At 38.6% G+C, this 12970-nt stretch overlaps 1 long non-coding RNA gene across 4 annotated transcripts in view; it reads left to right on the top strand.

The window, feature by feature from the left end:
* LOC309386511 overlaps positions 1 to 12970 on the top strand; it is a 39120-nt gene continuing 26150 nt past the window's right edge. For 2 of the 4 annotated variants that reach the window (XR_014174429.1, XR_014174430.1), the window contains exons 1-2: positions 106 to 222; positions 3428 to 3485. This is a non-coding gene — a long non-coding RNA (uncharacterized lncRNA). The other 2 variants (XR_014174427.1, XR_014174428.1) reach the window with 2 other exon arrangements.

Genomic DNA, 12970 nt, shown 5'->3' with positions numbered 1-12970 from the left:
GGAGAGTCGGGTAATGATTTAATAGCTGCCATCTGATGTAAGGTTTAAACTGTAATCTGTAAACTGATGCAACGAGGATGATTCAGCAATACAGGTAAGACTCTGGTGGGATCCACACAAGGCATTTACTGTTTTAAGAGATGTCTAAATATAGGTGGCCCTTAGAGGGTGTTTCTCTCTCGTCGTGTATGTCATTTCTCTCCTTGTGTCCGTAGCTGAGTGGTAAGGGGTTTATATGTGAATGTCTGTATATATTTGTATATAAACCACTATTAATTGTATAAAGGCTCTGTGTGCTGTGTTTTGCTCCTGGGTTTATCTCACAATAATAATAATAATAATAATAATAATAATAATAATAATAATAATAATAATAATAATAATAATAATAATAATAATAATAATAATAATAATAATAATAATAATAATAATAATAATAATAAATTTTTATTTGTTAGCCGCACCCTCTCCCGAAGGACTCGGGGCGGCGTACAATAAAAACACATAAAATACAAATATAGACAATACATACACAAAAATATAGACGTATACGTGGAGGAGGTAGACAGATAAATGGAGATAGAATTAAAATTACAATTTAAAATCCCCTAAGTAAAATTACAAGATTAAAAACCCGTCAGGAGCGATATGATCAAACTATGGTTGAGCCAGGCCAGCTACTTGGAAAAGGTGTGTCTTGAGCTTTGCACGGAAGGAGCGGAGGTCAGAGGTAGTCCTAATATCCGGGGGGAGGTCATTCCACAGGGCTGGGCCCGCCACAGAGAAGGCTCTGCTCCTAGGCGCCACCCCCCGACACTGTCTGGTGGACGGCACCTGGAGAAGTCCCTCTCTGTGCGAGCAAATTGGTCGCAGGGATGTATGGGGCAGGATACGATCCCGCAAGTAACTAGGTCCTGTGCCATGGAGCGCTTTAAAGATCGTTATCAAAACCTTGAAACGCACCCGATAGACCACAGGAAGCCAGTGCAGCCCCGCGCAGGAGAGGTGTCACATGGGAGTACCTTGTACTTCCCATAATCACCCGCGCGGCCGCATTCTGGACCAACTGTAGTCTCCGAGTGCATTTCAAGGGAAGCCCCATGTAGAGAGCGTTGCAGTAGTCTAGGCGAGACGTCACCAGCGCATGAGTGACTGTGCGAAGGGCATCCCAGTCCAATAGGGGGCGCAATTGGTGCACCAGGCGAACCTGGTGGAACGCCCCCCTTGCCACGGCTGTCACATGGTCATCCATGGACAGCCGGGCATCCAGGAGGACGCCCAAATTGTGCGCCCGCTCCACGGGGGCCAGTTGTACGCCCCCAATGGCCAGAGATGGAATTAACTGGTTGAACCGGGGGGGCGGAACCCACAGCCACTCCGTCTTGGAGGGGTTGAGCTTGAGTCGGTTGTCATCCATCCAGACCCGTACGGCTTCCACACACTGGGACATCACTTCGACGGCCTCGTTGGGGTGGTTCGGGGTGGAAATGTACAGCTGAGTACATTAGTCATACTGCCAAAATTCTGACAGTATGTGTGGGTGTGTTTATTTTATAAATGAGTTAAGACTACCTGACTTAAACTATTGCAATTGTAACATAACAAACTTGATCTAGCCAACTTTGATCTTAAACTAATTGCAAAATCAAGTTTTATTAAGCCTTTCTAGCACTGATGCTTGCTTTGGTGATAGGTTGCACTAAATTTAGTTTATCAAACATTCTGCAATCACTTTTAAATCCTTTTCAAATGTTTGAGCTATCTCTGTGCGATATCTAAGGGAATCATATGATCAGTGACAGACAGGGAAGCCATTTCTGAAATATAGGACTCTGGAAAAACTGGAGATAAATAACAACTTTTGACACTTATTCCAAAACCATGCATTTTCTTTTCTTTTCTTTTCCAAATCAGCATTTTCTGGTCAGACTACAAATCAAACTGGCCAGAATATTACTTTTTCTCCTCATTTTAGAAAGGAGCTATGAAGTTTTGTACTTTCAACAGCTAATAGCAGTAATAGATACTTTTTAAGTAAAGCACAAACACTTGAGCTCAAGTCTGAGAACTTTCTATAATTGCATGGCATACAGAAATAGTACTTGGCTTGCAACGTAGACTCGCTCACTTATCTAATTGTACAGTCCTAGATAGGGTTTGTCTGATATTGTATTCCTCAAAATTTTCCAGTTGTATTACTAAATGAGGTCATTAATATCTTCCAATTGACCCTTTGCCTCAGAATAACCTCTCTCCCTTTCTCTCTCTCTTTTTGCAATCAGTCATGCTATATTTGCAGAGGTATTGCAGGATGCCAGATTCAGGATCTGACATTTTACTGAAGTGCTTCTTAGTCGTTCTTAGTCACAGGTTCATGCTTGGGTTTTATTATTTTTTTCAAATGCAATCAGTGGCAATTTTGTTTTCTTGATAGGTGGATTCCAAGCATTAGACAAAGCTCTTTTGATTTTGTCACCCAAAGGGTGAGAGGAACAGTTTACAGTAGCTTCTTGTACTTTTAACACTATCCGTTCTGTGTTGATGGTAAGAGAAAAGGAGAAACTCTTTCAAAAGCTGCAGTGAATAAATTAAATGGAGTAGCTGAGAAGCAAAATAATAATAATGATGATAATTTTGTGGATTTTACAAACTACTTTAATGCCCTTGCAAAAAAGATTAAAATATTTGTTCTATATAGTAGAACAGACTATAGACTATAATATAACAAGGAGAGTATCTAATATTTAGTGAATATTTCTCCATGAGAAACACTTACTTCCAAAAATAAAAGTTAATTGCTTTATGTGTTTGCCCACTTGGAAAACACTAAGACCCCCTAAATTGTTCCATAAAATATTGTTTATTATGAGAAAATTCCTGAAAATACCATGAAAACAAACAATCTGAAGATCCAACAAATCAAATTGGAGTTCTTACTTGAGTGATCAGGCTCAAATTATCCTACTTCAGAGACATTATGCAAAAAACTGCTCTCTGGAAAATGCTCTAATGCTAGGAAAAGTGAAAGAAAAGAGAATAAAAGGATGACTATAAGCAAAGTGAATATACTCAGTTGCAATTTATAAATAAAACACTAGATAAATAAAATATATTAAGAATAATGTAGCTAAGGGACACAGAAAAGAATTTAATGGTTTAAGAATGTGGACGAAGAAAAAAAATAAAAGTTGAAAAAAATAACCCGATGGTGCAATGCTTATTCATAAGATTCACTGAATTTTATAATTTGCTTAGGACTACAGGCAGTCACAAAATATTAAAACAAAACCCTACTTCCTGTAGTATAGATAAAAATACCCTTATCTATGCTTAGATGCTTGTTTGGGTATCTGGAAAATAGACTGTAACTTTGTTTTAGTCATAATATGATAAAGAATGGGTGATTCCCATTTTTTACCTTCTAAAGGCAATATTGAAATATACAGAATAAAGGTCTAGGTCAAAGAGACAACAAAGGAGTTCAGGTAAGGTTACTTACATACATGACACTAACTTTATATGCAAGTTTCATCCTACTCTTTGATTGCAAAGATCCGAGCAGAGAAGAAAAAGAAAATTCCCACAATGGTTTAGTGTTACAGGTCACTCAGGGCAGAAGAGAATTCACTGAAACATGGAGAGGCTGGGAATCCAATTAGCTTCCAAAAGAAGCTTCTTTGTTGCACAGTGAAAGCGATCACAATGTCAGCTGTAATACACGTGTTGAATCTTGTTAGGGTCTAATTATATAGGAAATTAATGATGTCATTAAGAATTCTAAGTCCTCTTTAAATTGCATCTCTTCTTTGGGAACAATTTTAACTTGTCTGCAAATCCTCTGAGGTAAGGCAAACTGAGACATGGGGATCTGATCATGGTCACCTGCTCAATGAGCAACCTAGTGAGGTTGGGAGCCTTACTCTACCAGTCTACCAACATCATGTTGGTTCCAAAAACCAGGCATGGGTAGGTTTAAGGTAAGTTCTTTCTCCAATCACAGTGTCAGCAAACTGATTATGACTAGGGAGGGAGAACATATTCTAGAGAGGCATACTTTCAAATAACTGGGAAACAACGTGTTCTAAAAGATTAACAGTTAAGGGTATCAATGAGTCTTCACTGTGTCACAAAAATTAAATTGAATAATGCCAAAAGCTAGACCATACTAGCTTCTTAAAATATTTTTAAACTTATAATGCAATCGAAATCACAAACGTGTAAAATTTAAATAGCATGTTTTAAAACATCATGGTATAAACACATTAGTGTTTTCAAACGAAAACTTATAAAAGGAAAATATGCATATGTGTGTATTTACACATACCAAAAATTGAAAACGTGTGCATTTTTCTAATACTGTAGCTCAAATGTTTTTCTAAAACAAAAATGCATTAATGTCCCCCCTTGTCATGATACCATAATGATATATGTCATCGTGCAAACAAATAAGGAGAAAAAGTAAACATAAACACACAGAGACACTTGAATCAGCCATTTTCCATGAGTAAAATCTGTGATCTGTATTCAAGAGGATGATTGAGAAGTAGGCTTACGTCCAAGAAAAGTTATCACAAGCAGCAGAATCCCCTAAGAAGTAAATTATGGTCTAAACTTTACTGCATAGATAATCTCTTGGAATTTTCCTTTGATTCATGTGCCTTCCATCACAGCAAATCTCTTTGCAATCCAAACCACATGAATTGCATATCACTTAGAATTAAAGATGAAAATACAAAAGCATGTTGGCTAAGACACCAGTTAATTCAAGCAAATTCAACATGAAGGCTGTCTTCCTGCTATAAGCCTCATATTTATGCAGGGAGGAGGTACTCATCCTTCAGGACAGCATGTTGTAATATTGTACTGCTCGGTTTTTAAAAACTAGGGGCAATTGAATAGTAGAAAAGAATAAAGAGTAGAATACAAGTATGTTTTGTCATCAAGAAAGGAAGGAGTCCATATATGCTAATTGCTTACAAACTTCCTGCGATCAAGGGTCCTTCCGCAATGATATATTGATTTGGGGACAGGTCTAAAGTGGGAAAGAATCATTGGAAATTCAGTGGTTTTGCCTTATATAATAAATGCTTTCCTGTTTAAATAAACATATTTTGACCAGGGAGTCTAACTATCCAAGGCAAGGTACATGGATTTCCCTCTCTTTGCTATCTTCACAATAGCCTTGTAAGGCTCATTATTTTGATAAGGCAAAATTAGCTGTGGGTTGGTCAATGAACTGACTTTATGGTTCACCAAGACCTCAACCAATGCTTCCTTGGTCTTGAATATGCATTCTACCATTGGACAATGCTGACTTTATTGTTGTTATCTCTTTTTTTTCTTCTGCTCCTTCGCCTCCTCCTTCCTTTTCTTTCCTTCCTGATACATGCCTCAGCAGCCTACAGATGGAAAGCCTCTAATAGGAAAAGACTTTTGAATGTGTGCTGCAACGTGATCAAAATTCTGCTTTTTTATAAGTGTGAATTTGGACATGCTGCCCTTTGTATGTGAATGTGGATTCAATCCTGCTGTTGTGACTGCCTTCTTAACTTTTTCGACACCTTCTCATAGACACTGCTGGTTTGAATTTTAAGTCAGCAATTCTCTCAAGCCAACCTACCTTCCATGACAGAAGAGGTGACATGTGCAACCTTGGTCTCCCAGAAAGAGAGAGATTCTAAATGTATCTCTGATGAACTTTGCATAAATCAAATTCCCTCCTCTCGGTTTGAGTAGTTGACAGGAAAAATAAGCAATTCAGAATAATATGCTGCATTTTCACTGTATGGGAAAAGGATTGCTACTCAACTCTTGACTCCAGACAGTTAACAAAGGAGTGAGACATGTCCAGTAATTTTTTTTAAAATGTAGAAATAAGTTAAGTTAATTAAGGAGCCCTCCTTTGTCTTCTCCTTGAAAGTGGCAATGCTTTTGAACGAGTGGAGATGGTTTCACTGTGAATTTGTGAGGTTAGCAATACAGCTGTGATGCCGAGTCTGTGGGCTGGATGGAATGAGCAGAATGTGTTTGATCAGTCTCCTTACTTGTATTAGGCAGAAATGACATGAAAGGAATATGGAGAAAATGTGCATGAAGGCTGAACAGGTTCTGTGGGGCAATTCCAAAAGATCTGGTTTTCAGGGACAATTTATACCCTGCCTCTTTGCTTCACGCAGTTTAAATAAGAGGCTTCTGCTTTTATTTTTGAATTTTCTTACAGATTTCAGGATTTTCTTCTAATATAGTAAGGAACATGGGTATAATGCACATTTTTAACAGTTGTGCTTTTAGATCTCATAGCAGCCTTACCACTTCAATTCCCATATACAATCCTGATGATAACCATCACAGCACAGTAGGTGGGGAGGAAATGACAGGCACTACTACCTGTGCAGTTGTTTTTTGCAAGTTCACTTGCTCTGCATATGTACCCCTGAAATAACCATATCACCAGCTTTTGAACCAAGACCTGCAAATTGGATACTCTTTCTCTTGGTATCACCCTTCTCTATTGCTCTGCAAATATCTTAAAACAGCACCAATCCATGCTGGTCAGAGAATATAGTACATGCTTATCAAATAATATCTCTTCTCCATCAGAAAACAAGTAACTTTCTATACATAGATAAAGGTATAGATAAATGTCCTTCCCCATTTTTTTTTCATTCTACAAATGTCAGCCAAATCAAGCAACTACCCATGGAGAAATGTTAGGGTTTTTTTTTCTTTTTCAAATGCCTTCCATGCAGTGAGTCCATTTGAAACCCTGACAATAGTTTTTTTACTCAGTTTAAAAATAGTTCCTTTATATTGGAATTGGGAAAGAATCATTTTTTATTCTGGGTGGTGGGATGGTGTTCTTGGTGCTATTGTTGTGGTTTTCCTCAGAAATGCATTGGTTTCAGACAGTTTTTGAATGCAAAATGGCTGCAGCTGGTTTGTCATTTAGATGGGATGGTCATTATAGTGGAGTAAACATGATAAATATATACATTTATAGAGTCTATTCCCATTAACTGTTTGCTATGACACCCTCCTGGTTTGACAACACCTCTTCCTACAATGTGGTCTTCATTCTATTTTCAATCCTTGAACGAAGGAGTCTTGTTGATACTGACTGTGCTGTTACAAACCTAGCTTTTCCTCCTTTAAAACAGTGTTTCTCAACCTTGGCAAACTTAAAGAGTGTGATCTTCAACTCCACAATTTGCCACTTTTCACACGATCATGGGGGTGGGGGGAATATAATGCTGCACCCCTTACTGCCATGGAAACAAAGGCTGTGAGCAGTAGTAGGTGGAATGAAAGGTTGCATTAGGCAGGCTGGGTGTTTTCTCTCTCTAGTTACCAGCCATCCTGCGCATTACACATTTCTCTCCCAGTTTTTGAACTCTCCACGGCCCCTTTGTTGCTTGAATTCCTTTCCTACTGGTCACATCCCCACACCCACTTTTGAAGCTAATTTTTCTCCAGTCCCCCAGCATGGAAGAAGGGCATACTCTTAAATGACTCAGCCTCCGTTATTTTATTTGGGGAAGAAGAGGAAGACAGGAGGAGGAGGAGGAGAAGATTTGTGATTTTAAAATATGTGAAATGTAGGGATCTTCATCTTAGATGCCATATTCTTGTTGTTTCCTCTATGCAAAGACCAAAAAATAAGGATGGGGATAGGGACTTTTATTTCATATTTGCATGTTTCCCTGTCTTTGTTTTCTGCTTTCCAAGTTGACCCTGCATCCATCTTGCATGCAGGCTGTCAGGCCTGCAGCTATCTTTTCTTTTGGATCTTTGGCCTGCCATACTTTCTATTATTCTGCTATGCATTTTCTATTGTGGGAAAATGGGAGGGGGGATTGTAAAGAGTCACATACTATGTAGTCACAACAAAATTCTTTCTAGAAAGCCAAGGTCATCCTTTGTCTCTGCACCTCTGCACCTGACCAAAATTGGATGGGTGGAACTGCCAGTATGGCAGTGGGAGATTGGACCACGTAATGGACTTGGGGGGCAAGATCTTGAACTTCCAACTGGGTGGGGAAAACTGAGAAGCTTTCAGATTTGGGTTTTCCCAGATGTGCCAAAATGACACTCTTAATAAATTGAAACTTTGACCAATACTTTGCCTTGGACTCTGATTTATTTTTGGATGCTATTTGGAATCCTGATAGACAACAAGGCAATCTTGTATGACTCTGTAACAGCTCAGATGGTAAATAAAAACATGGTTCTAACGTGATGATGCATTGGTTGTTTTGTCTTAAAGCAGCTGCATTTTTTCCTGGGGTTTCTCAGACACTTTGATTTAATACAGAATTCACAACCCATGGGCTGCGTACTAGTACCAGTTCATGGCCTGTTAGGAACTGGGCCACACAGTTGTAGGTAAATGGTGGGTGAGCAACTAAAACCAAAACCATCCCCCCTCCCGCTCTGTGTAAAATTTGTCTTCCATGAAACTGGTCCCTGGTACAAAAAAAGGTTGGGAATGGCCAGTTTAATATGTCCCTGGTATATTCAATGTGCATGCCCAGCATTCTTCAAATCATATGAATCCAGATTACTGTGCAGCCTCGTTATCTAGTCAGTTTCCATTTTCCTGCTGAACAGGATCTTCTTAGTTGCATCCTCATGGCAGAATCTTTATATCTGGGGCTTTTTCTGTCCTGAAATATATTAACATTTTTCTCCATATTTTTTAAAAACTTGGGATATACCTAGAGGGAGTTGGAACAGAAAAGCCAGTTAAGAAAAGCTTATTGAAATGAAACAACGTTCTTCATATTTCAGTGCTTTCACTGTCCATATATGTTCTTCTCCATTGACTGGTGAGAGATGCTCAGGGGATAGCAACAAATAGTTCATTCACCAATCACTGCATTCAGCAATGATTCAGAACAGACACAATAGAGTCCAGATAGGGATTGACAGTGGGGATAACTTATTCAATTCCAGCATTGCTTTGTGTATCAGGGACTGGTAAAAGCATTTTAAAGTCGGTCATGGGGAAAGGCCCACTTGGTCTGTGAATAGTTCCTCCAGCAGCTTCTCTTAACTGTTTCTCCAAATACACATTTTGTTTGGAGGTATATCCAGTAAAATAGGGTGTGTTCTATTCAGTTATAAAATATATATAAAAAAACACTGATAACAATGAATTGGCATTAGTTGAGTTTTAATATAATACTTCTAGAAGGCATCAAATTGGGAGACATTTGTTGCTGGGAAATGAATGCATCATTTTGGAAAGCCTGACCTATAAATCTGGGGTTGAGGTCATACAACAGTAAATTACCAAGACCAGGGAATGGGACAATTGTTCATAAAACTCTTGCAGTAACCAGGCTCACTGCCCCAGATGGCACTTGTTGTATGACTAAATTCAAAATGCAAACTATCCCTTTAAATTCCCTCAGGATACAATACCAGGATATATTAGGCAACACTTTGCTGAAATCAACCTTTCCAATCTTGTCTGGCCTTCTAAAGAGGAATTATTGCAGGTCCTCCTTCCTCTCAAAAGGAATCTTCTAACTTGAGCAATGGTCTGTCTCCCTGCCCAGCTGATTTGATCTTACATGTTTGGCTGAAACTCTGGATTCTTTCAATTAAACAATGTTACAGTATTTATTTGGATCTCCAGAAGTGTGCCTTCTTTGTAGTAACTCCTGCCTTCTGGAATGAGGTTCTCCCAAGATCTAGGTGAGTCCCTCTCTGCTGTTGTTTAGAAAGCTATGAAGACCTGACTCTTCACAGGTCTTTAATGAGTGAGGGCGAGGATTGCTTTGTTCCAACTGATCTGTCGTTCTTGCAACCTTTAATTTTCCTTTTGATGGTTTTATTGCAATGTATTTGTTTTGATTGTTGTGTCACTGGAACTGATGGCACAGACATTTAATAAATTATTATTTATGAAACCCTCTTTCATGGATGTACAGAGGCCCCTAGTTTGGAAGTTCTTCAAAATCTGGGCCAAAGCAATACTATTCCAGGAATATTTAGCCTTAAGTGAATGCTGTAGTTTTTTTTAATGATTGATTTGCATATTCATTTATGTATATTTTCATTATATTCTTCCCAGAGTCTATATAAGAGTGAGAATTTTCTATTGCCACCAATAATACAAAAAGCTCATTTGTTAGCCCAGGGGTATCAAACTCAAGACAATGTGGTCAGATCTGGCTCATGGGGCCATCCTGAAAAATGTAAGGGACTGGCCAGCTTGGCTTTGGCCCAGTCTACTCAATGCGAAGAGGTAAGATTGGGTCTGATCTACCCAGTGTGAAGAGGAAACATGCCAGCAGTTTGGACAGTGATGTCAAATAGCCACGCCCACCCAGTCAGCCACGCCCACTCAGGTCAACCACAACCCTGACGCGGCCCTAAATGAAATTCATTTTGACACCCCTTTGTTAGCTTGAAGTATCTTTATTTAAAATGCTGATCCTGTTGTCAATTTTGAAAGTACTCTCACAACCACTTTCCTAATAGTTTCAGCATGTTAAAAATCCAGTTGTAATCATGCTCTGTAAAACTATGTTTTGCTTGCTGGCTTTTGTGCCATCAACTCATTTTCAACTCCTAGCAATCACATAGATATATCTTTGCCCTGGCAATCTGTCCCTAATCTGGTCTTCAACTTTTCCAACACTGAACGTTTTATCACTATAACTCAGTCCAGCCACCTAGCTTTGGGTTGTTGTCTTCTCTTTACTGGGGAAAACTATATTTTTACACAGAAATATTCATTAAATAGCAAAGATCCACCATCCACATTGGTTTCTTAAGTAGCAAGGATCTTGTTTGATTTGTGGATCCTAGAGACATATTTTTAAAACAACTTTTATGTAAAATAACAGTATTGAGAGTTTTGTAAGATCAACCACAGGACCAATGTTAATTTCCTAGGGTTTCTTTAGAGAAGTCTCAACAGTCCCATTCCTGCCAAAATATTGCAATGAAAATAATGCAGGGCTACAGTGCCATGGATAATCCACATTTTTTAAACTAGCATCAGACTCCTAGAATCAGAAGGGAACTAGTACAATAAAAGTTTAATATAACAATTCTGGAATGCATGTAAAATGTAATAACAGACTTCTATCAACTCTCTAGGGATGCACTTTACATTTAGATATATAGACCAGGATGTAACTTTTAAATGTGGGATATTATTCTGGGAATTCTGGAAGGTCCAGCAAATTTACTTATTTGAAAAAGTGCCTGGTTTTCTTGGCCTTTTATAACATTTGCTCGTGTGTGTGTGGGGGGGGATTTTATTTTTTAAAATATTTTATGGTTAATACCATCAATGCTGACTTGATGGTACATAATTATTCAATCTTGCTTTCCAAGTTATATTTATAGTTTAGCTGTACTTTACAAACAGAAGCTTTCATAGTGTTACAAATATTATTCTGCTTTAATTTGGTCTAAATATGCATTGATGAATGCTAAGTAAAGATGTTTTCAAGTTCAATTTCTGATTACTAGATTTCCCACAGTTTTTGGCAACAGTATGGGAATATTGTATTTTTCAAAGTATAAGATGCACCGGAGTGTAAGCATGATTTTCAATAGAAAATTTTTTTTTAAAGTTTTTGAACTTTGCAGGCCTCCCAAACTCTCTTTGCAAAAAAAAAAAGGTGTGGGGGGGAATGCAGAGCTTTTGGAGGCTTCTTAGAGGGCTCCTAAGGTCTGGGGGGGAACAAAAGCGAGCAAAAAACAGCCTGTTTCTTTGCAAAAAAAGGGGGGCATGCAGAGCATTGGGAGGCTCTTAGAGTGCTCCTAGGGTTGGGGGGGGGGGGCAAAACGAGCAAAAAACAGCCTGTTTTTTTGCAAAAAAAAAGGGGGGGCGTGCAGAAGTTTCTAGAGTGCTCCTGGGAGGGGGGAATGGCCCAATTTTTGCTCTTTTTTTTTTGGTCCTCCCCTGCCCTCAGGAGCACTTTGCAAGCCTCCCAAACCCTCTGCATGTCCATTTTTGCAAAGGGGGCGGGGTTTTGGTAAGCCAAAACTGCTGTATTCAGTGTATAAGATGCACCCAGATGTTCACCTGCTTTTTTGGGGGGAAAAGGTCCGTCTTATAATCCTAAAAATACAGTAGATTTTTAAAACTTAATTAATTCATACATGCATACATACATACATACATATTTCAGATTCCTAGTCTACAGCTATAGGTTCCTCTGGAATTTTTATACTCTCTGGGCCCAAGGCTTTAGTTTCCAAGCCTAGGCAAGATCATTCATGCTGACTTGACGCCAATCCAATTTGTGAATTAAGTGTACATGTGTACATGTAGAAAATTTAGGTGATAGCAGTGTTATTGTTGCTCAGATCAAGTCATATTTTATCAACGTCATTGCAAAATTGTTAGATATTTTGAGAGTAACAACAGAGACCTCTCTGACTATACTATTGCTGAGTTAAGAAAGAGTGGACTGATCTGGATTAAGATGAGACTATGGTGGTGCATATGTAAAGTAAGTAGGAAAATAAACAGGAAGAATGAAATTGTCATCTAATTATGAATTAGGTGTCAGGCCTGTAGTTATGTTCTTTTTAGGATCTTTGGCCTGCCACACTTTCTTATAATTTTCTATGCTGTTTCAATAGTGTAGTAGTTGGGAGGGGGGAATTGAAAGGAGTAGGATTGTAGAATGGATTGTTGACATTCTTTTGTAGAAGCCAAGGTCATCTTTTGTGTTCGCATCTCGACACCTGGCCGGAAGAAGATGGGTGTACATGCCAGCGTGGAAGAATATGATTGGAACATGTGATGGATTTGTGGGTGTGGGGATAAATCATGAACTTTCAACTGGGTGAACTTACAGGATGTACTTCCAGAGTTGGAATTTCCATAGCCGTGCTAACATGCCTGCGGAATAAATTGCACCTTTAAGGATGTTTTGCCTTGGACAATGATTTATTTCTGCATGGTATTTAGAACCCTAACATTATTCCAACTCTCTAC

This window comes from Natrix helvetica, assembly GCF_964273705.1.
Source record: "Natrix helvetica genome assembly, chromosome: 2".
Taxonomy (NCBI): Eukaryota; Metazoa; Chordata; class Lepidosauria; order Squamata; family Natricidae; genus Natrix; species Natrix helvetica.
This window is presented reverse-complemented; position numbering and strand designations above follow the sequence as displayed.